The sequence below is a fragment of the Chrysemys picta genome, chromosome 1 (assembly GCF_011386835.1).
Source record: "Chrysemys picta bellii isolate R12L10 chromosome 1, ASM1138683v2, whole genome shotgun sequence".
Classification (NCBI taxonomy): domain Eukaryota; kingdom Metazoa; phylum Chordata; order Testudines; family Emydidae; genus Chrysemys; species Chrysemys picta.
The window spans coordinates 343,891,980-343,919,302 of NC_088791.1; the positions used below are offsets into that span (position 1 = coordinate 343,891,980).

Sequence of the window (27,323 nt, forward strand, 5' to 3'; positions counted from 1 at the left end):
CTCCAGCCCCGAAGCCAGTGCCTGCATGATCCTGTGGTAATTACCTGCGTTGTTCCCCATGAGATGTAGGCAGCTGGGGATGAGTTTAAGTGACCCCAGTACTCAGCAGAATGACGGCTACTGGCTCCAGCTAAACAAAAAGGTGACAAGACTGTTAGTGTAAAACCAAGGGCATTTGCTCTTACGTCTCTGTCTTCCTTCCATAATGGGACAAGTTGCAAGATAGCTGGTTCATTACATCAGCCACGGCATTAATGACCTTTTCCCTTTCTTCTGATTAGCCTCCGATCTCTGATACAGTCTTTGTGACCTTGTAGGAAGAGATGGAATCTGTGCATTAGCCCTCTCATGCTATGGAGCCACAAGAAGGTTTGACAGCAGAAGTAGATGCAGTGTGGACTAATCTACGAGGGACTAACAGGTTCATGCCATATGGTATGTTCGCTAGCTGATCTGCAAACTTGTGCTTTGGTCCCCTCATCCTTCTCCAGGTATTTATCCAGCTCCTCTCCATCCTCTCTCGTTCTATGCAATCCAGCCCAAATAGGGATAATTCTCCTTCACCAGCCTCTTATCTTACATAAACTGACCTTTCTCTAGACACGTATCCTACATGATAGCTAAGTTCAAAGCTGTCTGTGAAGAGTTACAGAGGGATCTCCCTAAACTGGATGACTGGGCAACAAAATGGCAGATGAAATTCAATGTTGATAAGTAGAAAGTAACGCAGCTTCCATGTACAACTGAGGGAATTCTGCACCAAAAAATTAAAAATTCTGTAAAATTCTGCATATTGTATTTGTCAAAATAACACAATATAATCACACCATTTTCCATTATTTGCTGACACATTTTTTTAATAAATTACCAAAATAATTAGGGATGTCGATTAATCGCAGTTAAGTCACGTGATTACCTGAAACAAATTAATTGCGATTAAAATAATTAATCATGATTAATCACAGTTTTAGTCACACTGTTAAGCAACAGAATGCCAATTGAAATTTAGTAAATATTTGGAATAAATGAAATTAATAGGCAGCAAGTTTAAAACAAACATAAGGCAGTACATCTTCACACAACGCACAGTCAACCTGTGGAACTTGTTGCCAGAGGATGTTGTGAAGGTCAAAGGTATAACTGGGTTCAAAAACCACTGGATACATTCATGGAAGATAGCCACTGATGAATCTATTAGCTAAGATGGTCAGGCACACAACCCTATGCTCTGGGTGTCTGTAACAAGGTGCTGCAGGACCCTGTTGGCTCCTAACCCTGTTGGGCTGATAAAGTCACTTCAGTAACCTCTGGTGCAGTTTATTTACACGTTGTGCTCTCACCACCTTTTCACCATACAAGTAGCCCTTTACCTACAGGCAGGAGGGAGGGAAGAGCTACCTCCCTGCTTCCACTTCCTGCCTTTTCCCTTTCTTCCTGCTCCTCTCCTGGCTTCCTTCCCCTGAGGCTTTTATACAGCCCCAGCCTAATTAGGCAGCAGCTGTCTCTACTTCCCCAATTAGGGCCAGGTGGTCTAATCAGCTCCAATTCATCTCCCTTAATTGGAACCGGAGTGACCGAGGGCTGGCTCAGAAGCTCCTGCTCAGCTCCCCGTCACAGTGTCCCTCAACCTGGGACTGGATGATGGGGATGGATCACTTGATAAATTGCCCTGTTCTGTTCATTCCTTCTGAAGCATCTGGCACTGGCCACTGTCAGAAGATGGAATGCTGGGCTAGATGGACCACTGGTCTGATCCAATATGGCTGTTCGTATGATCCAGGCCTCTAGTTCCCCTAGGACAGTTAAATAAAACCCTTCATCTCTCCATCCATTGACATTATATAATCTCACTTTTCTTTAGACACTTGGGCCAGCACTTTCAAACATGGATGTCAAAAGTTAAGTACCTAAATCCATACTTCTTCTTCAAGGCTTAGCCGAACGGTCAGCCGTAGCAATTGTTCACCATTGATCCGTTCCTGTGCTTGACGGGCCGAGAGCCCAACGTCGGAATAGACTTGAGGCACCCATGTAATAGGGGGCCTGCCTTTGGGCTGCCTGCATCCCTTGATTGGTGGAATTGTCTCTCGGATGTTACGAGCCACTCAAAGAACGGCGTTCGCCGGAACGTCTTGTGGCATACTTGCGACAGGTCTGAAAAGCATAAGCCGCCATCTGCGGACAATGGCCCCAGTAGTCTGTAGACCGGAGCGACCATAAACATCTGCTTTACAAATGAAGTCGTTCCACTCTATGCCCAATATACAACGTTGGCATTTTATGTGGAAAGCCTCCAGCTTTGCCCACTCTGAGTGGCGCAGTCCCAATGTTTCGCAGCCGTACAGCAGTACAGAGAGGATACAGCTCGATTAGATCCTGAACTTGGTTGTCGTGCCGAGATGATGCTGATTCCGTCTTCATTGTAAACGACCCATGACAGAGGCTGCAATGCCACACTCAGGCACCTAAATAAATGGCCTGACCTTTCTCAAATGCTGAATACCAAGAACTTCTCACTTGAATCTGCCGAAGCCGTGGCTGTTCAGCTCCTCTGAAAATCAATCCACTCGTTTAGATGCCTGAATATGAATGTTAGTGCCAGACTTTGGACAGTGACATAGGAAGATATTGGCCTGAGCCTATGCATGGACTCTCATCCTACAATCCAGCCCCTCAACAGATACATCCCAGCTTCTGACTGTGAGCCATTCAGTTACAATGGGGAGGCCTAGATGCTGTAAGTGAATTAACATGTAATGATAGATAGACAGATAGATAGATAGTATAAGCTATTCTTTCTACCATCTGCCGTACGGATTTGCTCTGTAGAGCTTGCTGTCCCTGTTACTCATGGGTATTTATGTTCCAGAGGCCCACATGAGAGAGGGAAGGATTTCAGGCGCAAGGCCCAAGTGGGGCAGGAAGAAGCACACGCTCACCTCAGTTGCCTTCTTTGCTGAGGTAAGTTTTGTTGACTTGTTGAACTGAGATTGCAAAGCGTTGCTCAGTCCCATATTCTCACAACTGGCAGTGCCCCATATATATGTCTGGGGCACCTTGCAACCTCATTTCTCTCATGTCTCTGTCTTCCTTCCATAACAGGATGAGTTGCAAGACAGCTGGTTCATTACATCAGCCACGGCATTATTGACCTTTTCCCTTTCTACTGATTAGCCTCCGATCTCTGATACATTCTTTGTGACCTTGTAGGAAGAGATGGAGTCTGTGCATTAGCCCTCTCATGCTATGGAGCCATGAGAAGGTTTGACAGCAGGAGTAGATGCAGTGTGGACTAATCTACAAGGGACTAACAGGTTCATGCCATATAGCAGGCCTGCACAACATACGGCCCGCGGTGGCATGCCTGCCCGCCGACAGGAGCCAGCAATGCGGGCGGTTGAGTCCAGCCCAATCAGAGCTGCGGTGGCGGGGCTTTCAGGCGCCCCCCCCCCCGACCCAATGCCGGCGCCAGCGCAAGGATATTTTTGCACCCTCGCGCGCCACCGCCCCCCCTGCCCCAAGCAGGACACAGGCACGGAGCCCTCGCGCGCTGCCGGCCCGCCCCAAGCGGAACACGGGGATGGAACCCTCGCGCGCCGCCGCGCCTCCACCTCCCCCTGCCCCAAGCGGGACACGGGGATGGAGCCCTCGCGCGCCGCTGCGCCTCCACCCGCCTCAAGCGGGACACGGGGATGGAGCCCTCGCGCGCCGCCGCGCCTCCACTCCCCCCGCCCCAAGCGGGACACGGGGATGGAGCCCTCGCGCGCCGCCGCGCCTCCACTCCCCCCGCCCCAAGAGGGACACGGGGATGGAGCCCTCGCGCGCCGCCGCGCCTCCACCCGCCCCCGCCCTAAGCGGGACACGGGGATGTAGCCCTCACGCGCCGCCGCGCCTCCACCCCCCCCCGCCCCAAGAGGGACACGGGGATGGAGCACTCGCGCGCTGCCGCACCTCCACCCGCCCCAGCCCCAAGCGGGACACGGGGATGGAGCCTCGGGCGCCGCCGCGCCTCCACCTCCCCGCCCCAAGAGCGACACGGGGATGGAGCCCTCGCGCGCCGCCGCGCCTCCACCCGCCCCCGCCCTAAGCGGGACACGGGGATGTAGCCCTCACGCGCCGCCGCGCCTCCACCCCCCCCCCCCCGCCCCAAGAGGGACACGGGGATGGAGCACTCGCGCGCTGCCGCACCTCCACCCGCCCCAGCCCCAAGCGGGACACGGGGATGGAGCCTCGGGCGCCGCCGCGCCTCCACCTCCCCGCCCCAAGAGCGACACGGGGATGGAGCCTCGCGCGCCGCCGCGCCTCCACGCCCCCCCCCCGCCCCAAGAGGGACACGGGGATGGAGCACTCGCGCGCTGCCGCACCTCCACCCGCCCCAGTTCCAAGCGGGACACGGGGATGTAGCCCTCGCGCGCCGCCGCGCCTCCACCCCCCCGCCCCAAGAGGGACACGGGGATGGAGCCCTTGCTCGCCGCCGCGCCTCCACCCCCCCCCCCGCCCCAAGAGGGACACGGGGATGGAGCACTCGCGCGCTGCCGCACCTCCACCCGCCCCAGCCCCAAGCGGGACACGGGGATGGAGCCTTGCGCGCCGCCGCGCCTCCACTCCCCCCGCCGCAAGAGGGACACGGGGATGGAGCACTCGCGCGCTGCCGCACCTCCACCCGCCCCAGCCCCCAGCGGGACACGGGGATCTAGCTCTCGCGCACCGCCGCGCCTCCACCCTCCCCTGCCCCAAGAGGGACACGGGGATGGAGCCCTCGCGCGCCGCCGCGCCTCCACCCCTCCCGCCCCAAGCGGGACACGGGGATGTAGCCCTCGCGCGCTGCCGCACCTCCACCCGCCCCCGCCCCAAGTGGGACACAGGGATGGAGCCCTCGCGCACCGCCACGCCTTCAAACCCCCCCCACCACCGCCCCAGGCGGGACACAGGGATGGAGCCCTCGCGCGCCGCCGCATCTCCATCTCCCCCCCCGGCCCCAAGCGGGACACGGAGCCCGCGTGCGCCACCTTCCCTCCCCACTGCCCCAAGCGGGACACAGACATGGAGCCCTCGCCCCCCCCCCCAGCAGGACACAGGGCTCTGCCACCGCCCCCGTCCTGAGCGCTTTTTGACCCCCCCCCCCCCGGGACTCCTGCCCCATCCAACCCCCCGCGTTCCTTGATGCCCCCCCCGGGACCCTTCCCCATCCACCCCCTTCCTTGTCCCCTGACTGCCCTCCGCCGCCCAATCCAACTCCTCTCCTGATTCCCCATCCAACCACCCCTTCTCCCTGTCCCCTCACCACCCTTGGAACCCCTGCCCCTGACTGCCTCCCACTGCCCCATCCAACCCCTGCTCCTTCCTGACTGCCCCCCGGGACCCTTGCCCCCATTCAATCCCCCTGTTCCCTGCTATCTGACCGCCCCGACCTCTATCCAGCCCCCCACCACCCTCCTGAACTCCCCTGCCCTCTATCCAACATCCCCTCCCTGCTCCCTTACCGCGCTGCCTGGAGGTGGCTGGCGGCGCTACAGCCGCGCTGCTCGGCTGGAGCCGGGCCATGCTGCCACCGCGCAGTGCCTGGAGCATCGGGTCAGTCTGAGCTTGCAGCCCCCCCGCTTCCCGCCAATCAGCTGTTCGCGCAGGAAGCCTGGGAGGGCTGAGAAGCAAGCGGCACCTTCGCGCTCAGGCCCAGGGAGGCGGAGCGGAGGTGAGCTGGGGCGGGGAGCGGTTCCCCTGCGCGCCCCTCCCCCCGGGTTACCTGCTGTGGCGCGGACGGCTCCCCCCACCCCAGCTCACCTCTGCTCCGTCTCCGCCTCCCTGGGCTTGAGCACGAAGCCGCTGCTTGCTTCTCTGCCCTCCCAGGCTTCCCGCGCGAACAGCTGATTCGCGGGAAGCCAGGGGGAAGAGGGGGAGAAGCGGGGAGGAGTGTTCAGAGGCGGAGGCGGAACGGAGGTGAGCTGGGGCTGGGGAGCGGGGTGGAGAGCTGGAGCACCCATGGGGTCGGCTCCTAAGGCGCCACTTTTGGATAATGTGCTCAGGGGGAGCAGCCGCTCCCTCTGCTCCCCCCCAGCTACGGTCCTGGTCACTTCAACTTACCGGTTGTTAAATTTAGAAGCCCTTTTAGAACCGGTCCCGCGCAGGACAACTGGTTCTAAAAGGGCTTCTAAATTTAACAACCGGTTCCCATGAACCGGCTCCCGCTCACCACTGGAGACTCCCCTTGCCGCTCTCACCCTAGGAGCCAGAGACCTCCCAGCAGGGCTGGTGAGTGCGGCCAGGGAAGGGGGAAGGGTGTGGTGGAGTGAGTGTCTGGGAGGTGTGCGGGGGGTGCTGGGCTGTGAGGGTGTGGAGGGCGCTGGGCAGTGGGGGAGGTTTGTGTGTTTTGGGGTGCTAGGCAGTGGGGGCCTGTTGGGGGGTGCTGGGCAGTGAGGGAGATCTGTGTGTGTCAGGGCACTGGGGGTCTGTGTGGGACATTGTTTAGTTGTGGTGGTGGGGCTGTGGGGAAGGGCACTGGGAGGGAGGGAGGGAGGAGAAATCTGTGTGTATTGGAAACTAGCGAGTGGGGTGCTGATGTGTATTAAGATGTGCTGATGTGATGTGGGGTGCTGATGTGTATTAAGAGTTACCAGCTGGATTGAGGACTGATTGGACAGAGTTTATATTGAATGGGCAAATGAAAAAGATCGCAGGGAAAAACAGTAAGGTTAGTTTAGCAGTCTTTGACATTTCGACCAATAAAGACATTAAAATGCATTTGTAATTACATATCTTATTCTTGGCTGATAATCATTTATTGATATTTTTTAGGATATTTTGTTGAATAAATTCACACACAAGGGAAACACTCACAGTCACACAGAAAGAGAAGAGATATCTCACGGTGCATGGCACACTAGCAAGGCACTGACGGTGTGTGGAAGCCTGTAGGTCCAGGGGTCACTATATTACTGCACACAGCAGTCAATCAATGCAGTTGTAGATAAATCTCTGCATTATGCATTTTTGTATAACTTTTATATGACTTTGTATTGAACCTTGGTACTATGTTACAGCGGGCTCCTAAGATAGTATAATTAAGGTAAAAGAAAAATTTCTTCTGTGCAAATTTTTGAAGCAGAGTTCAAATTTGTGTGCCATGAGGCAAATGCGTCCAAGTTTTAATTTGCAATTTGTGTCAATTTATATGGGTTTTCAGATAGAGACATCATAAGTAAAAAAAGAAAAACAAAAGTTTGTGTTTTAAATGGAAAATTTTCCTAAAAAATATCAATAAATGATTATCAGCCAAGAATAAGATATGTAATTACAAATGCATTTTAATGTCTTTATTGGTCGAAATGTCAAAGACTGCTAAACTAACCTTACTGTTTTTCCCTGCAATCTTTTTCATTTGCCCATTCAATATAAACTCTGTCCAAATCTATCAGTCCTCAATCCAGCTGGTAACTCTTAATACACATCAGCACCCCACATAGAACCCCCCACTCGCTAGTTTCCCAATACACACAGATTTCTCCTCCCTCCCTCCCAGTGCCCTTCCCCACAGCCCCACCACCACAACTAAACAATGCCCCACACAGACCCCCAGTGCCCTGACACACACAGATCCTTGAGTGGGAGTTCCATTGGAGGAGAAGGTACCTGTATTTGCGTCTGTCTTTGTATTGCTTGTATGTGTAGAGGCCTGTAGGGCCAGCGTGCTGGGTGGGCAGCTGAGACCTGATTAGGGGGCGGAGCTTGGCTGAGGAGAGGCCCTATAAAAGCGGCCACCCAGCCAGGCAGCGGCAACAGCTGCGAGCAGCGAACAGGGCTGCTAACAGGGGAGTTTGAGTGGGAGTTCCATTGGAGGAGGTGGAAGGGGAGCAGGAGGGCGTGGTGCCCTTTGTGCTGTATTTCCCCAGGTGCAGAGGGCACAGCTGAGCAGGCGGGCCCAGGCAACAGCAGCCATGAGCCAAGCCGCAGGTGACACAATGCAGATGATTGCATGCGGCAGCTGCGGTATGTACATGGTCCTAGCAGCGGTACCTGAACAGAGGTATGTGTGCATGAAATGCCGCCTAATAGAACTGCTGGAAGAAAAGATCCGAGGCTTGGAGATGCAGGTAGATACCCTGATAGAGTTTAGAAGGGGGTTCGAGCACCTGATGGAGCAAAGGCAAGTGGGGGCTGAAGGGGAATGCTCAGGGGTACAGGTGGTAGCAGGGGCTAAGACCTGTGAGGGGGGAATGCCGGGGGGAGAACAAGGGCAGTGGAAGCATGTGACTGTGAGAAGCAGGCAAAGGAAAAGGAGGGCCAGTGAAGGAGAAATAGAGCTCAGGAACAGGTTTGGGTGTTTGGAGAACGAGGAGGGGTACAGCAGGTGGTAACTGAAGGGGGCAGGGTGAGGAAAAAGAGACGAGCAGCTAGTCCCATAGAAAGAGGGGAGGAGTTGATGGAGACAGCACCAATTCTGGGCCCTGGGAGGATACAGGATGACGTAAGGGGGACTATAAGGGAAAATAGGAATGGACAGGGGTTGCAACTAGAGGGAACAGGGGATAGATTAGTAGATCACACTGCCACCAGGCAAAGGCAGGTGTACGTGATTGGGGACTCCTTACTGAGGAGGTTGGACAGGCCTGTAACCAGGGCGAACCCAGAGAACAGAAGGGTGTGCTGTCTCCCGGGCGCTAAGATACGGGATGTGGACTTGCGGCTGAAAAGGATCCTAAAAGGAGCAGGTAAGAACCCCTTGATCATCCTTCATGTAGGAACAAATGACACGGCTAGGTTCTCGCTAGAGAGAATCAAGGGAGATTATGCCAGGCTGGGGAAGACGCTTAAGGAATTCGAGGCTCAGATCATCTTCATTGGGATTCTGCCTGTTCCTAGAGAAGGGCAGTAAAGGGGTGAAAGGATTGTGATGATAAATAGTTGGCTAAGGGAGTGGTGCTATAAAGAGGGCTTTGGGATGTATGGTCACTGGGAGGCTTTCGGGGACAGAAAACTGTTCTCACGGGACGGACTTCACCTGAGTAGGGAAGGAAATAGACTTCTGGGAGGGAGGCTGGCTCATCTCATCAAAAGAGCTTTAAACTAGGAATTTGGGGGAGACGGTTGGGAGATGTCCAGTTAATCTCCACACCAGATTATAACATTGAGAGGGAGGACAATGAGATAAGAACAGATACAGCCAGGGGGAAGAGATTGGACATAAGGAGGAGGGGGGGGTAGATACCAGTCTAATGGGTCATACTAGCAGTACGGTGTCCATATCAAATGGGAGAATGAATGTGAGAGAGGCCAAAAGGCATAAATTAAGATGTTTATACACCAATGCGAGAAGCCTAGGTAACAAAATGGAGGAATTGGAGCTCCTGGTCCGAGAAATGAAACCGGATATCATAGGAATAACTGAAACGTGGTGGAACAGTAGTCATGACTGGAGTACAGGTATGGGAGGGTATGTGCTGTTTAGGAAAGACCGGATCAAAGGTAAAGGTGGGGGAGTAGCATTGTATGTCAATAATGAGGTAAACTGTAAAGAAATAATAAGCTATGGTATGGATAAGACGGAGTCTGTCTGGGCATTACTCACATTGGGTAAAAGAACTACTAGAGCCTCCCCTGGGATAGTGCTTGGGGTGTGCTATAGACCGCCGGGATCTAGCCTGGATATGGACAGAGAACTCATTAACGTTTTTAGGGAAGTAAATACTAATAGGAACTGTGTAATCATGGGAGACTTTAACTTCCCAGATATAGATTGGGGAACAAATGCTAGTAACAATAATAGGGCTCAGATTTTCCTAGACGTAATAGCTGATGAATTCCTTCATCAAGTAGTTGCTGAACCGACGAGGGGGGATGCCATTTTAGATTTGGTGCTGGTGAGTAGTGAGGACCTCGTTGAGGAAATGGTTGTAGGGGACAACCTTGGCTCAAGTGATCTTGAGCTAATTCCATTTAAACTAAATGGAAAGATTAACAGAATGAAATCAGAGACTAAGGTTTACGATTTCCAAAGGGCTAATTTTAATAAATTAAGGAGACTGGTTAGGGAAGTGGATTGGACTAACATATTTAGGGATCTAAAGGCGGAAGGGGCCTGGGATTATTTCAAGTTGAAGTTGCAGGAGCTGTCAGAGGCGTGTATCCCAAGAAAGGGAAAACGGTTCGTAGGCAGGAGATTTAGACCGAGCTGGATGAGCAAGCATCTCAGAGGGGTCATTAAGAAAAAACAGGAAGCGTACAGGGAGTGGAAGAGGGGGGGATCAGCAAAGAAACCTACCTTATTGAGGTCAGAGCATGTAGAGATGGAGTGAGAAAAGCCAAAAGCTGAGTAGAGTTGGACCTTGTGAGGGGAATTAAAACCAATAGTAAGAGCTTTTATAGCCATATAAATAGGAAGAAAACAAAGAAAGAAGAAGTGGGACCGCTTAAGACTGTAGATGGAGTGGAGATTAAGGATAAACTAGGCATGGCACAATATCTAAATGAATATTTTGCATCAGTATTTAATGAGGCTAATGAAAGGCTGAGGAATAGTAGAAGCGAGACGGATGGGAATAAAGGAGTGGGGATTGACATTACCGTATCCGAGGTAGAAGCCAAACTTGAACAGCTTAACGGGACTAAATCGGGCGGACCGGATGATCTTCATCCGAGAATATTAAAAGAACTGGCGCGGGAAATTGCAAGCCCGTTAGCGATAATTTTTAATGAATCCATAAACTCGGGGGTGGTACCGTTTGACTGGAGAACAGCTAATCTGGTTCCTATTTTCAAGAAGGGGAAAAAAAGTGACCCGGGTAACTACAGGCCTGTTAGTCTAACATCTGTAATATGCCAGGTCTTGGAAAAAATTTTGAAGGAGAAAGTAGTTAAGGACCTTGAGGTCAATGCCAATTGGGACAAATTACAACACGGTTTTACGAAAGGTAGATCGTGCCAAACCAATCTGATCTCCTTCTTTGAGAAAGTAACAGATTTTTTAGATAAAGGAAATGCGGTGGATCTAATATACCTCAATTTCAGTAAAGCGTTTGATAGGGTACCGCATGAGGAATTATTGGTTAAATTGGAAAAGATGGGGATCGATATGAAAATCCATAGGTGGATAAGGAACTGGTTAAAGGGGAGACTGCAGCAGGTCGTACTAAAAGGTGAACTGTCAGGTTGGAGGGAGGTTACCAGTGGAGTTCCTCAAGGTTCGGTTTTGGGTCCGATTTTATTTAATCTATTCATTACTGACCTCGGAACCAAATGTAGGAGTGGGCTGATAAAGTTTGCGGATGACACAAAGTTGGGAGGTATTGCCAATTCGGAGAAGGATCGGGATATCCTGCAGGGAGATTTGGATGACCTTGTAAACTGGAGTAATAGTAATAAGATTAAATTTAATAGTCAGAAGTGTAAGGTTATGCATTTAGGGATAACTAACAAGAATTATAGTTATAAGCTGGGGACGCATCAGTTGGATGTAACGGAAGAGGAGAAGGACCTCGGAGTCCTGGTTGATCACAGGATGACTATGAGTCGGCAATGTGACGTGGCCATGAAAAAAGCTAATGCGGTCTTGGGATGCATTAGGCAAGGTATTTCTGGTAGGGATAAGGAGGTGCTGGTTCCGTTATACAAGGCACTGGTGAGACCTCATTTGGAGTACTGTGTGCAGTTCTGGTCTCCCATGTTTAAAAAGGATTAAATCAAACTGGAACGGATACAGAGAAGGGCCACTAGGATGATCCGAGGAATGGAAAATCTGCCGTATGAAAGGGGACTCGAGGAGCTAGGTCTGTTTACCTTAACCAAAAGAAGGCTGAGCGGGGATATGATTGCTCTCTTTAAATACCAGGGAGGGAGAGGAATTATTTCAGCTCAGTACTAATGTGGACACTAGAACGAATGGATATAAACTGGCCGTCGGGAAGTTTAGGCTTGAAATTAGACGAAGGTTTCTAACCATCAGAGGGGTGAAGTTTTGGAACAGCCTTCCAAGGGAAACAGAGGGGGCGAAAGACCTCTCTGGCTTTAAGATTAAGCTTGATAAGTTTATGGAGGGGAGGGTTTGATGGGATACAGTGATTTTAGTCAATAGGTCAATAACAATGGTCAATGATGGGATATTAAAAGTTACTACAGAGAACTTTTCCAGGTGGTCTGGCTAGAGAATCTTGCCTGCATGCTCGGGGTTCAGCTGATCGCCATATTTGGGATCGGGAAGGAATTTTCCTCCAGGTTAGATTGGCAGAGGCCCTGGAGGTTTTTTGCCTTCCTCCGCAGCATGGGGCAGGGGTCGCTTGCTGGAGGATTCTCAGCGACTTGAAGTCTTTAAATAATGATTTGGGGAGTTCAACAGCTAAGTCAAGGGAGAGAATTCTTCCAGGAGTGGGTGGGTCAGGTTTTGTGGCCCGCATCATGCGGGAGATCAGACTAGATGATCATAATGGTCCCTTCTGACCTTAGAGTCTATGAGATCTCCCTCACTGCCCAGCACCCCCCAACAGGCCCCCACTGCCTAGCACCCCAAAACACACAAACCTCCCCCACTGCCCAGCGCCCTCCACACCCTCACAGCCCAGCACCCCCCGCACACCTCCCAGACACTCACTCCACCACACCCTTCCCCCTTCCCTGGCCGCACTCACCAGCCCTGCTGGGAGGTCTCTGGCTCCTAGGGTGAGAGCGGCAAGGGGAGTCTCCAGTGGTGAGCGGGAGCCGGTTCATGGGAACCGGTTGTTAAATTTAGAAGCCCTTTTAGAACCAGTTGTCCTGCGCGGGACCGGTTCTAAAAGGGCTTCTAAATTTAACAACCGGTAAGTTGAAGTGACCAGGACCGTAGCTGGGGGGGAGCAGAGGGAGCGGCTGCTTCCCCTGAGCATATTATCCAAAAGTGGCGCCTTAGGAGCCGACCCCATGGGTGCTCCAGCTCTCCGCCCCGCTCCCTGGCCCCAGCTCACCTCCGTTCTGCCTCCGCCACTGAACACTCCGCCCCGCTTCTCCCCCTCCCCCCCCCTGCTTCCCGCGAATCAGCTGTTCGCGCGGGAAGCCTGGGAGGGCAGAGAGGCAAGCAGCGGCTTCGCGCTCAAGCCCAGGGAGGCGGAGACGGAGCAGAGGTGAGCTGGGGTGGGGGGAGCCGTCCGCGCCACAGCAGGTAACCCGGGGGAGGGGCACGCAGGGGTACCGCTCCCCGCCCAGCTCACCTCCGCTCCGCCTCCCTGGGCCTGAGCGCGAAGCCGCCGCTTGCTTCTCAGCCCTCCCAGGCTTCCTGCGCGAACAGCTGATTGGCGGGAAGCGGGGGGGCTGCAAGCTCAGACTGACCCGGTGCTCCAGGCACTGCGCGGTGGCAGCATGGCCCGGCTCCAGCCGAGCGGCGCGGCTGTAGCGCCGCCAGCCACCTCCAGGCAGTGCGGTAAGGGAGCAGGGACGGGGTGCTGGATAGAGGGCAGGGGAGTTCAGGGAGGTGGTGGGGGGCTGGATAGGGGTCGGGGCAGTCAGATGGCAGGGAACAGGGGGATTGAATGGGGGCAAGGGTCCCGGGGGGCAGTCAGGAAGGAGCAGGGGTTGGAATGGGGCGGTGGGAGGCAGTCAGGGGCAGGGGTTCCAAGGGTGGTCAGGGGACAGGGAGAAGGGGTGGTTGGATGGGGAATCAGGAGAGGAGTTGGAAGGGGTGGCGGAGGGCAGTCAGGGGACAGGGAAGGGGGTGGATGGGGCAGGGTCCCGGGGCGGGCATCAAGGAACGCGGGGGGTTGGACGGGGCACGAGTCCCGGGAACGGGGGGGTGGGCCAAAAATCGCTCAGGACGGGGGCGGTGGCTGAGCCCTGTGTCCCGCTGGGGGGGGGAGGGGGCGAGGGCTCCGTGCCCGTGTCCCGCTTGGGGCAGTGGGGAGGGGCAGCGGCGCGCGCGGGCTCCGTGTCCCACTTGGGTCCGGGGGGGGCGTGGAGGCGCGGCGGCGCGCGAGGGCTCCATCCCCGTGTCCCACATTGCTGGCTCCTGTCGGCGGGCAGGCACGACACCAGGAGCTGCCCCAGGAGCGCCGCCACGCCAGCCTCGGGACTTTGTGTGTGTGGGGTTTAGAATCCCCCCGCGGGCCGCACAGTGAGCCCCCACGGGCCGCATGCGGCCCACGGGCCGTATGTTGTGCAGGCCTGGTCGTGTGGCATACTCTCCACATGTCTGAAAAGCATAAGACGCCATCTGCGGACAATGGCCCCAGTAGTCTGTAGACCGGAGCAACCATAAACATCTGCTTTACAAATGAAGTCGTTCCACTCTATGCCCAATATACAACGTTGGCATTTTATGTGGAAAGCCTCCAGCTTTGCCCACTCTGAGTGGCGCAGTCCCAATGTTTCGCAGCCGTACAGCAGTACAGAGAGGATACAGCTCGATTAGATCCTGAACTTGGTTGTCGTGCCGAGATGATGTTGATTCCGTCTTCATTATAAACGACCCATGACAGAGGCTGCAATGCCACACTCAGGCACCTAAATAAATGGCCTGACCTTTCTCAAATGCTGAATACCAAGAACTCCTCACTCGAATCTGCCGAAGCCGTGGCTGTTCAGCTCCTCTGAAAATCAATCCACTCGTTTAGATGCCTGAATATGAATGTTAGTGCCAGACTTTGGACAGTGACATAGGAAGATATTGGCCTGAGCCTATGCATGGACTCTCATCCTACAATCCAGCCCCTCAACAGATACATCCCAGCTTCTGACTGTGAGCCATTCAGCTACAATGGGGAGGCCTAGATGCTGTAAGTGAATTAACATGTAATGATAGATAGACAGATAGATAGATAGTATAAGCTATTCTTTCTACCATCTGCCGTACGGATTTGCTCTGTAGAGCTTGCTGTCCCTGTTACTCATGGGTATTTATGTTCCAGAGGCCCACATGAGAGAGGGAAGGATTTCAGGCCCAAGGCCCAAGTGGAGCAGGAAGAAGCACACGCTCACCTCAGTTGCCTTCTTTGCTGAGGTAAGTTTTGTTGACTTGTTGAACTGAGATTGCAGAGAGTTGCTCAGTCCCATATTCTCACAACTGGCAGTGCCCCATATGTATGTCTGGGGCACCTTGCATCCTCATTTCTTGACCTGTAAGTGGGGTGGCCTGGGGTTTATGTAAAAGGCAGGGATTGTGTTTAAACCATAATCATCCAGATACTTCTGAGGAAATCCCCCTGGAACAGTGGAAATAGCGTAGCATTCGGCCATCAGTCCCTCGGTAATTTCCCAGATTGTGACTGCGTTTGATTTCCCGTGAGACATCTTGAAAACTGCTCTCTTTGTTGAGAGGCTGAACCTCTGAAAGTTCGCCCTGGAGAACGTAAGCATTGACAGGAGAGCTGTTGTGTTGATTCCCTAGGGCGCACTGTCCAGCACGCCGGCAGACAGACCCAGATCAGAAGGCCTGGACTTGGTACGTGAACGTAAGTAATATCCTTAGGTTAGTGCAGTGAGGAAGCAGAGGTCCCAGGGTGTGGGTCAAGGAGATGGCAATGGGGATGCAGAGGCCCTGTCATGGCACCAATGGGGTCTAATTTGTACTGTGTGCTTTGGTCATCCACTGTGTGATGATCCTCTTCTGTAATGGGCACCATCGGCCTGTTGTAATGGCTCCAACACCACCCTCCTCCCAGCCTCAGGAGAGGGGGCATGGCTGCGGCATCCCCGAGGCTTCTCTGCTTTATGCTGGGGGCTGGCCCAGTGGCCAGATGGCCTCCAAGTTGGTGGGGGTGGCGCACAAAAGCGGCTTTCAGGCACATTCCCACGCAGCTGCCAGGATCTGCACTGAGCTTAGGATCTGCAGAACCATATCACAGGCTGGGCCTCAAGGCTGGCAGGTTGGCAGATGCTGCACTGAGCAGCAGAGTTACTCTGTATCCTGAGTCAGGAAGCTTTTCTGCTGCTTCGCTGATCAGAGGAGCCTGGTAGTTAAATGAGGCAGGAAGATACACCTGGTTAATGCAAAGACACAGATGGAGCCCTGGAAGCCCGTATTTCCTGGTGTTTAGTCAAAGAAGATCAGGCCTGGGCAATATGACTTGACAGTCCTCAGCAAGGACTCATCAGAGAGACCCTCAGATGCAAAGAGGGAGGAGGTGGGGGATATTGGATACAAACTCCCCAGATCCAGTTCCTTAGTCCGGGATCTGAGTGAGGGTGAGACCAGCCCGTCAGTCAAAGGAAATAGTGGACAGTGAGATGGTTATAGGCTAAGCCTAGAGACGCAGGAATGAGTCCAACCCCTCTTTGTTCAAGGTGGCCTGATCCAAACAAAGCTCATGGAAGTCAGTCTCTCTGTTGTCTTTAATGGGCTTTGGCCCAGGCCCATGGAGAAGGGAATGTGTTCTTTGAGCCCTACAAAGGACAGAGCAGAGACCATTTCCATCATTAATGGTGTGATGATTGAGCTGGAATAAAGCTAATCCAGGGTTCCCCTTTCTCTGCTGTCGCTAAACTTCTTTTTTCCTTGTTGATCCCCCAACACACGAACTGCTGGGCACCGCCAAAGTCCACAAAGAGGAGAAAAGAGGGAGGAGCAGCATCCGCCTGCTAAAATTCATGGCTGAGGACGGACCAAGTAACCTTTGACCCTGGCTAGCTCATTATGCGTTCCACAGGGGACCCTTATTACATAACAGTACAGTGATTGGCCAGCCCCAGGCTGGCAGGATAAACCCAGAGCACAGCAACCTCTGTCCTCATGACTGAAATGGGCTCGTGCCACTAGACTGGGCCATGCCTCCTTCACCTCTATTCCGCAGCAGTAGGGGTATGAATCACAGCAAGGAGATCAAAGCTCTGTAGAGCTAGAGACAAGCTCTCTCCTCGCCACCTTTCATATGGCAATTCTCACCCTTTCCCCACCCCCACCCTCCCACACACACACACATTTACAGAGGAGACTCTAGACAAAATACAGCAAAGGGCAAAATAACTGGTCACTGGACTGTGGGAGGAGAGTTATGGGCACAGAGTGAAGGAGCTGATGGAAAGGGGAAGGCTCCGGGCGAGTGTGGTCCCGGTAATCAGAGAGCCTACGGGAGTTATTCACATTCTCAGGAGGCCGGGACAATTGCTTAAAACGAAGACAGGAAAGCTGAAGGCAAGACCACGTTAACCATGAAAGCAGCCTGTCGGTTTGCCTGGGACGGGGACAGTCCAGCTCGCAGCGTAGTTCTCCTACAGTCGCTCTGGACTGACTCTGGCTCTTGTCCCCACTGAGTCTCCCACCCCAGCCACCATGCGCACATGAGCCCAGGGCGATTCTGAGGAGACCCCTGTTTTCTGAACAACAGCTTCAGGAAGGACCTGGCTGGCTGGGAAAGCGCAGAGCACTACAGAGCCGGCTGGGCCCTTCATGTTTTTCAGCCTGTTGGCATATTGGATTCAGACTAATTCTCAGGCTGAACTCTATTTAGAACAGGTACCTTTGTTCCTTCCTGCGCTAACGTCACTCCGCTTTGGGGGAGAATAAGGACAAAGGCCTATTAGAGATCTGTAGAAAGCCGATCTGGGAGACAGATTCTTCCACAGCTGCTACTGTGAGATTCTGACAGCTTCCTCTGAACTACCGGGTGCTGGCTGCTGTCAGAGAAGGGGTCCTGGACTGGATGGAACTCAAGTTTTGATTCAGTCTGCTAATGCCTATAGCTAGTCCTTCACTAGTCAGTACCAGACGCCAAGAACCAGCTCCTCGGATGGTGCAAATTGGCTTAGTGCTATGGACGGCAATGGAGCTCTGCAAATTCCCACCAGCTGAGGGTCTCTAGCCCTGCAGCATCAGTGACTCAGGACACTGGAGTGTGTTGGCCGAGGCTTTGAAATGATCATGGCAGTGAGAGATGAGCTCAGACTGGAAACCCCAAACCCAGCACTGGTGGACTTGGGGACGCTGAGATCTGGATCCGGAGCCAGAGCTGAATGATGTGGCTTGGGGCAGTCGCTGATTACAATAACCCCTGGTGTGTATCTGGGCTGTGTGCACTGCACGCTGGGCTCCCAACTGCAGGATTTGACTAGTAGCCTTTAAAAAAAAAAAGAGGTTTTGAGGTGCAGAAGGACAAGGAAAAATGTGACACCCTGTCCCAGACCCTGAGCTATTTCTGTGGTACAGGGGTCCCTTTACGAACACAGCAGCCATCTCCATACAGCAGCTAACAAAAAAAGAAAAGCTTCCATGATCCTTAAATCCTGACCCTGTCCCGCTTCCATCCTGCACTGTCCTTTATTACACAAAGGCCTTGTCTACACTTACGTCAGCACGTAGGGTGCGTGTAGCTACACGTGAAAGGCTGTGGTAGGGAGGGCAGCCAGGCTCAGCTTGGGGAGCTGCTGGTGCCGTTCCGCACTGCCTCCCCGCACCAGAGCCTTTCCCCACTGGAATCTTTCACTGCCGTGGGGAAAGGCTCTGGCAGCGGGGAAGGGGCAGGACTCTACCCTACTAAATATAGCAGCGTAGACACGGGAGGCCCTGCATGGGCCTGTAGGGTGCATAGCCATAGGGTTCAAGCGGCCCTTTACTTGCCTTAGCCAGGCCTCACCATCTACACTGCTGTTACACCCATGCTAGCAGGGTCGAAATAGCCCCAAGTGTAGACCTACCCAAAGCAACCACCTCTGTTCCTGCAGTCCTAATTGACTGCGCTTGAAGAGGCTTGGGGATTCCTAAGGAAGGCAGGGTCCAAGTTAACACCCTAGCCCAGCAGCAGCCCCTCTGGTGGGAATTCGTCCTGGGCTCACTGCAAGGAAACAGTTCCCCCTTAGTTAGGACTTTGTATTGTTCTTCCAAAGAAGTAAGGCAGAAACTAGTCATGTAAGCCACGCACCACAGGGTGGCGCTGATGCTCTGCCTCCCCTACGTTTTTCTCCTCTTAGGTCCCTTTGCAGCGAATCAGATGATGTCCGGTCTCTGTGCCCATTGATGCAGTCTGAGTAGCAGGAGCCCTTCAGCCCCACAGTGACATGGGCTGTTATGTGTTTGAATGATTAATCCTTCCTCTTCCTATTCCAGGCCAGAAGGGCTGAGGTGCTGTTTCCCGAGGAGCTGTTCCAGGACTAGCGAGGTAAGCACAGACACGGGCCGTGCACTACAGGTCTAGGTACACGCAGGAGCGCCACCAGCGTTTTTGCCGCCCTAGGTGGCAGAAGGTCCCGCCCCCGAAATGCCGATGACAACGGGGGCAGCCGAAGATTCGGCTGCCGTGGTCGCCGCCCCCCAAATGTTAGCGCCCAAGGCAACCGCCTAGATTGCCTAATGGGTTGTGCCGGCCCTGGGTACACCCCTGTAACCCTAGAGGGGCAGGAAACGTGGTCCTTTCAGGTGGAAACGATGGTCGTTTTAATATGAGTGTAGAGTGTTTAGATGCAAGCTGGCTGGATAGAAACAGAGTTTGGAAGATCAATATGTAGCTGAAGATCATTGTTTTTACTGTATTGTTTCCCCCTCTCATAGGAGCCTTTCCAAGCGTCACAGAAGGACGGGCCAGAGTTAACATGGCATCGAGTTGTTTGTTGCATAATAAAGCTGCTGCTGATTTCCAAGTGTGTGCGGCCAACTTTCCTCACTGTGCACTAGGCCGCGTATAGCCATGTGACTGAGATGTCGGCCTTCTCTTTTCTGGGCACTGCACCTTTAATAGTAGAGGAATCTTGCTGGCTGCCAGCATCCTGGCTAGGGTTGCCAGGTGTCTGGTTTTCGACCGGAACACCTGCTCGAAAAGGGACCCTGGCGGCTCCGGTCAGCACTGCTGACTGGGCTGTCAAAAGTCCGGTTGGCGTGGGGCTGGCAGGCTCCCTACCTGGCTCCGCGCGTCTCCCCACAAGCAGCGACATGTCCCTCGACTCCTAGATGGAGGGACGGCCGCAGCCCCATGCACAGCCCCCACCCCAAGCGCTGGCTCCGCATCTCCCATTGCCTGGGAGCCGCGGCCAATGGGAACTGCAGGGGTGGCACCTGAGGGTGGCGACAGCGTGCAGAGCTGCCTGACTGCGCCTCCGCCTAGGAGCCAAGGGACATGTCGCCCTTTCCCTGGAACCGGCTGAGGTAAACACCACCCGGAGCCCGCACTCCAAAACCCCTCCTGCACCCCAACCCCCTGACCCAGCTCTGAGCCCCCTCCTGCATCCAAGCTTGGGGATTGGTCGTGCTTTGAGCAGGGGGTTGGACTAGATACCTCCTGAGGTCTCTTCCAACCCTGATATTCTATGACTCTATGATTTCCTCCCAGAGTCTGCACCCCCCCAACACCCTACCCCAGCCCTGAGCCTCCCCTGCACCCCAAGCCCCTCATCCCCAGCCCCACCCCAGAGCCCGCACCCCTAGCCGGAGCCCTGACTTCCCCCCCCCCCGCATTCCTACTGCCTGCCCCAGCACTGAACCCCCTCCCCCACCCGTCATCCCCAGCCCTCCCCAGAGCCCACACCCCCAGCTGGAGCCCTAACCTCCTTCCGCACCCCAACCCCCTGCCCCAGCCCTGAACCCCATCCCGCACCCAAACTCTTTCCTGAAACACACGCTGCACCCCCCTGCCGCAACTTGGACCCCCCTCCTGCACTCCAAACTCCTCGTCACCAGCCCGGAGCCCACACCCCCAGCTGGAGCCCTCACCCTCACACCCCAACCTCCTGCCCCAGCCTGGATCCACCTCCCACACCCTGAACCCCTCATTTCTGGCCCCAGTCCAGAACCTGCACCCCCACCCCAAAGCCCATGTCCCCTCCCACACCCCAACCCCCTGCCTCAGCCCAGACCCCTCCCACACTCCGAACCTCTCATCCCTGGCCCCACCCCAGAGCCCACACCCCCAGCCGAAGCCCTCACCCCCTCCCACTCCCCAACCACCTGCCCCAGCCCGGTGAAAATGAGGGAGTGGAGTGAGGGTGGGGGAGAGCGAGCGACAGAGGCCGGGGGGAATGGAGTGAGCGGGGGTGGGGCCTCGGAGACAGGGCGGGGCAGGGCCTCGGTGATGGGGTGGCAATGGAAGGGGCCTTGGAGAAGGGTTAGGGCAGAGGTGTTCGGTTTTGTGTGATTAGAAAGTCAGCAGCCCTAACGCTGACTTTCGGGGGCAGAGGGCAAAGCCGGGCGGCCTGCTGTAGTCTGATCAATGGCTGGAGTTCCAAGTGGTGCCTGTTGGCTCACAGTGGAGCAAGTTCAGCCTTTCCTTTCGAAAACTCAGCCGGGCATTTTGAAGGAGAATCTCAGCTTTCTTCTTCCTTTCTTTCAAGTGAGTCGCTCTAGATTTTATGGCTGTGGGTAAATACTTGAAAATGTGAACTCCAAAGGCTCAAAAACCAGAGAGCAAATCATTTATTGATTTATTAACCTCATGATTTGGGGGGACATGACATGATTTTTGAACATGGGGTGTTGGCGCTACTGCCTCTGCGTCTAACCCTTGGCAGGGGGAAAGGTACTTCCCCCTCGCGGGTTGCCAATTTAGGTTGGACGTATTCCTGAAGGGTTCATAACATGACATAATCCTTAATTAAAGATGAATCTTGAATTCATGGAGACACCAAGCCAATCCTGGAGGCTTGGCAACCCTACCTGCAGCACAAGCCGCCTTCTCTCAAGAAGAAACACCTACAAGCAACGTCCCCCAGCTCTGCCCCCTCTCTGTTTTCTTGCTCCATTTTATCATTCTGTCTTCATCACAAATCACCCTTTCCCCTGCCCTGTGGGTCATTCTATCTGTTCCTCTTCCTTGCCTGTCTCTCTCCCTCCATCTTTGTTCCTCGTTCTCTGGTCCCACCTGTTTCCTCCCTCCCTTGTTCTCTACCTCATCTTCTGCTTTGCCCACCCTTGATTCATCTCCTACCTAGAAATTTAGCCAGGAGAGTAGGGGTAACCCCCCAATTCTGGCAAAAAGTGGTGTGGGATCTTCAGCAACGACCCCTGATTAGGATCTCAGTTTTACGGCTCCTCCGGCAGGTGGTCCAGCAGCAGAGCGCCCCTAGCCCCACTGGCTCAGTATTGACACAAAGGACCTCCAGGTCCTGCATTCCAAGCAGTGCAGGCTGGAAGATTCATAGTTGGCCAGGGGGAAATCAGACCAACTCTGAGTGACATTTGATGAGGAGGTAAACAATCATGAGTTAAAAGGTCTTGCAAAAACAAATCCTCAGGTGCCCGCAGATGCTCCTACACATTGGCATTCTCTGACATCACGGCCTGCTCCTGTTCCTCCTCCTGTTCATGTGTAGATAAAAGCCTGAAACACTTGGAGAGCTTTAATTTTCTCTGCCCCATGCAGAGGTAACAGGATAAATGATCCACACCTCAGCTTACTTCTCTGTGGGGAAAACACACCTGTTCTGCATTGCTCGAGCCACAGGGTGACTCATGGGAATGCAAACATTCTCACTGACCTCCCGAGAGCCACATCAAACACGGAGCCGTGGCAGGAAACAAACCTATCAGACTGTAGGTCACGGCAAGTTCGGCTCTGGACTGTATTTCACCTGCAAACTGTTAACAATACAGGCAGCTCCAGAGGGAGTGCCACCAAAACACCCCCGGTTCAGCTTTGTGTTGACAAGAGCAGCTACGGACACGGACAATAACAGACCCAGAGCTAGGTTCTTGACACCAGTGGTTCCCTAGGGCATAGGTTTCTGGCCCTATGCCCAGTGCAATTCAAATCTGTTATTATTATTATTTATTTGGATTTCAGTAGGACCTAACGGCCCCAGTCCATTGTGCCAGGTGCTGTATATGTGTTTGTTATTTATATTACCATACAATTTAGGCGCTCTAGTGATGGACTAGGCCCCATTGTGCCAGGTGCTGCACAAACACAACACAAAAGACAATCCCTGCCGTGAAGAGCTGACAATCTATCAATGGGATCAATCTTCACAGTGTGCACAGTCTCTTCACAAGCGCACAGTCAACCTGTGGAACTCCTTGCCAGAGGATGTTGTGAAGGCCAAAACTATAACAGGGTTCAAAAAAGAACTAGATAAATTCATGGAGGATTAGGGTTGCCACCCGGCCAGTCAGAGTTCCGGCTTGTGTGTCCAGGTGCCATTTGACAAGACCTGATAGCTGGGTTTTTTGGATCTGGAGTGGAAGAGGTGGATCAGAGGGTGTGGTCTGGGAGAGAGGTTTATCTCCTGGTGACACTAACACTTTTGACTGGCTGGCCAGGAAGTACCACCCCCTCATATCTGAGGACTTCCTGAAACAATCAGAAACACAGATGGACTGGGGCTGCAATTGCTCTCCAACAGTCCCACCTCTGGGACCTACTTCTGGGATTCACAGCATGGCAGTCAGCATGTCCCAGAGCGCATGTGGGTGTCCAGCGCCATGGGGCTGGAATTCCACTCTTGCCCATCATAAATGCCAGCTGCCACGCTGCCGCTGGAGGGATTAGGAGCATTTAGATCCCAGGCTGTGATTAGGTCGCTGACGTTCCTTTGTACAGACTAACACCTTTCACCTGGGATTCGGGGCAGGACTGCTAAGGGCGCAGCCGCAGAATGCGCCTGGTCCAGTGAAGCTGCCTGCAGAAAAGAGCATCTGCGTGGCAAGGAATGGCTTAACTGGGCAGGGTAAGGATGCGACAGGTGAAGCCTCTGGTATGGCACTCGAGGTGTATATGTTCCGTATGCGGCTCCTCCAATACATTACGTAAAGAAGAACCCCACTGACTAGACAGTGCCATATAGGCACAACCCTGCGCAGGGCAAATCCACTGCCCATAGGAGTATGAGGCCTAAAGCTTGCAGAGCTCCCCAGCCTGGGCCCACGGCTCTGCCCCACAGGAGGGTGCAGGGTGCCCTCCCCTCTGCTGCTCACCAGCTTTGTCTCTCCACTCCAGTCCTTTCACCACGGTGGCCAGTGTCCACCAGGCTACTAGCCGGGAGCAGACCCTGCACCCTCCAGCAGGCCTGTTTCAGGAGGGCATCAATGTGCATTAGGTACCTTTAGTTCCCACCAGCGGGGTCTACACGGGCTGGCTAGAGTGCGACGTGCGAGTGCTGCACAACTCCCACCCCCATAGAGCGGACTGCGGCGCCGTGTAGACAACCCTGTCGGTGCCTAAAGGGGCAGTTAGACACCTAAATCCAACAATTAGGCACCACTAGCATTCACAAAAGCCCACTCAGCTGCTACCCTGTAGGCACCTAAAGCCCCTAGGCATCTACTTTTCCACTGTTGAAGTCTGTGAGGCGCTTACACTTAGTGGTGGTGGCCCCTGCGCAATAGCCCAGGAATCAGAGCTCTCACCCGGATCCAAATCCCCCCTCTGCCTGATGTGGGGCAGGGCCTCGAACCCTGCTCCCACCTCCCAGGAGAGTGCCCAGGCCCCAGGCTCTGGGGTCTCTCTCCTGGTGAAGCTGTTCCCAGTGGTGCAGAAGCAGGCTGTGGAGCCTGGCATAGCACTGGGCCAATGCTCGGCTTTGGCGCCCGTCTCCCGCGGGGGAGTTGCTGCCGTGTTGTGCAGCAGATGCTCAGCTGCGACTTGGAGACGGGGCTGAAGATGCCTCACGCACTGGGCCCTACAGGCTCTAGCATCTGGTGGGCTCATACCCAAGGGACCAGTTAGGATCTATGATACACAGTAATTCCTATCTTGGCCTGTAGGGGGCAGTCCAGTAGAGGGGTACAGGGTAACCCTGCCCCAGGGTGTTTCTCATGTCTGTTGCCTGGGGTGCCCCTTCCAGGCCGTCCCTATGTTAGAGGGCAGGTTTCCCTGTCCTGGGCTCAGTCAAGCAGCCTGGTCTCATTGGGGCCTCACCTCATTCTCCTCTGTCTAGCTGCAGCGGTTGAATCACATCTGTTATTGCAGGCAGCTCCCCCTGGGAGAGACCATTAGGCTGCAAGCCCCAAACTCCCACCCCATTGACAATGCACAACCTGCCCCAGGCCCTTTCCATGCAGAGACGTCCCTTCGCTGTGGTCAGAACACACTGCCCCCTGTCCCAGGCTAATCCCTGGTGGCTGGGGGACTGCGCTGCACCGTTAGTTCACATTAGTGCCCCATTGAGAGACTTGAAGGGCACCTGCCTCTGTGCTCCTGCTGCAGCTTCTGCAGCCTCCTCTCCTGGCTGCATCCCCTTCCCTTCCTCTGCCTCCAGTTCCCAGGCTGCTGGACCCCTCACGTCCTCTGGCTCCCTAGTCCCTCTCCACTAGGCCGTCATAGCACCTTCTAGAGGCTGAAATGAATCCCTGCCCCTCCAGGAACGACCCATGGCTCCGTCCCTTGCCACCAGCCCGTTCTGAACCGCTACAATGGGCTCTGTGCAGACAGGGGCGAGCTGCCAGGAACTGGCGCCCTAGGCAAACCATGCAATCGGCGCCCCCCCACCCCCAAGGGCAGATCTAGGCTGAGGTTTTTGGTAAACTGGGAAACATTTTGCCCCTTTTTTCCTTTTAATGTTTTTTAAGCGTTTTTTTTTTTTTTTTAAACAGAGGATTAATTATTCGGTTTGTCCAGCCGTCCAACCAATGTTTCTGAGATCAGATAAAATAGAGACACACAATTTTCAGAATAGATTTGTACACGACAGCTAGATGATATTTCAATCCGATTTCTAATAAAAATGCATTAAAAATGTTAATTATAATTTTTATTATTACAAATCCAAAATCATCCATTACGCTATCCTGCTTTAATTGCCATTACCACCACATCCGATATAAAAGAAATAAGAAAACTCTGCAATGAACTTTAACCTGTATTTACAAAACGCTCCAAATAAAAACCACTCTGTGCTCTTAAAACATGACTTTTCTTGCTTTAAGTTTTGAAAATTCAGTCACTAGTTCTTTTAGATCCAGTTTTCCAGCTCTTTCATGCTCTATTGACATTGTGGCAAGTCCAACAAGTCTCCACCATTGTCGAACACAGATATGTTTTTACCAATTTTAACTTTGAGAAGCTACGTTCCCCACTAGCTATGGAAACTGGCAAAGTTAAAAGAGTTATAAAAATGTTTGGAAAACTGTCTGAGTTTATTTTCACAAACAAACTTCAGGAGTGGAATGTTTCTTAAATTGTCTGGAAAAAGCCTGAATGAAGCTCACTACATAAATCTGTAGCATCAATGTCTTCTGAATTTTCATGAGTCAATGCCGACACCAGTTTTATACAAAATTCTCTTATCTGTTTTGCTGTTTTCTTTTGCCAGCTGTGGATATCATCTAGAAAGCCAAATACTGACTCTAGCTGCTGCATGTATTGAAATCTTTCATCAACCGAGTCAATAGCAGTATCAAGGACTGCGAAGTAGAAATTCACTTTGAACCTTTGTTTTGGATTCTGAATGGGTGTGTCTCGTCCTTCATGCGAAAACTGCTGTTTCTTTTGCCGAATCAGAACTGGCTCTGCTTCAAATTCTGTCGGAAAGTCTATTTCTTCAGCAAGCGCAAGAGAATCTACCAGTGTTCTTTCGAACCCTTCATCACTTCTGAATTCCTCCAGAATATTTTTATTTTGCTGCAGTTTTTGAATAGCAGAATGTATGTTCAAGTTCTTTTCCTGAAGCTGCTTAGTAGTGAGGTTAATCTCAAAAAGGATATTATACCACAAAATGTGTAAAGTCACAAATTTGAACTTGGAAAGACCATTTGCAAGAGCTTCTGCATCTGAACGTGCCATATTTCCAGATGATCCAATAAAGGTAGTATCATCAGAAATTTCAATTAGGGCATCATAAATGTTTCCAAGTTCATAGTGAAGAGGCTTCAAAGCATCAATGCGACTCTCCCATCTTGTCTGACTAAGTGGCTTCACAGTTAGAGAATTCACATGGCGAGTCCGAATCTCCCAACGGCGTGTTCAGCCTGAGACAAACACATAAACACGTTGCACCAGGTCAAAGAAACTGCTTGCCTCCAAACAGCATCTAGCAGCATCATTGACAACCAAATTCAGAGAATGCGCACTGCAAGGAACGAAAAAGGCCCTAGGATTGATTTCCATCATTCTTCTTTGCACACCATTGTCTTTACCCTTCCTATTACTCACATTATCATAGCCTTGGCCACGAAAGTTTTCAACAGATAATGACATTGTTTCAAGATCTTGTAGAATAGTTTCAGTCATAAATGCTCCAGTTGTCTCCTTCAGTGGTACAAAACCCCAAAAATGTTCCTTTATGAGCATTTCAACATTATCTTCATCTGCAGACTTTTCCATATTCACAAAACCAATGCTCATCGTCATTTGTTCAACATGACTCACATCTGGTGTACAGTCCAGTATTATTGAAAAGTATTTTGCAGAATGGGCAACTTCTACAATTTTATTTTTAATGGCATTTGCTAGGATTTGAATCAGTTCATTCTGCATATTTTTTCCTATGTAATGAACCTGTGTTTCATGATTAGTTATTTT

The 27,323-nt window shown here is 52.9% G+C and overlaps 1 long non-coding RNA gene across 1 annotated transcript; it reads left to right on the forward strand.

Moving 5' to 3' along the window:
• The first annotated feature begins 13,927 nt into the window (after positions 1–13,927).
• On the forward strand, positions 13,928–19,518 carry LOC135980960 (uncharacterized). Its single transcript, XR_010597921.1, has 5 exons — positions 13,928–14,726; positions 14,859–14,950; positions 15,338–15,401; positions 18,989–19,040; positions 19,430–19,518. It is a non-coding gene; the product is annotated as an uncharacterized LOC135980960 (long non-coding RNA).
• The last annotated feature ends 7,805 nt before the right edge of the window (positions 19,519–27,323 follow it).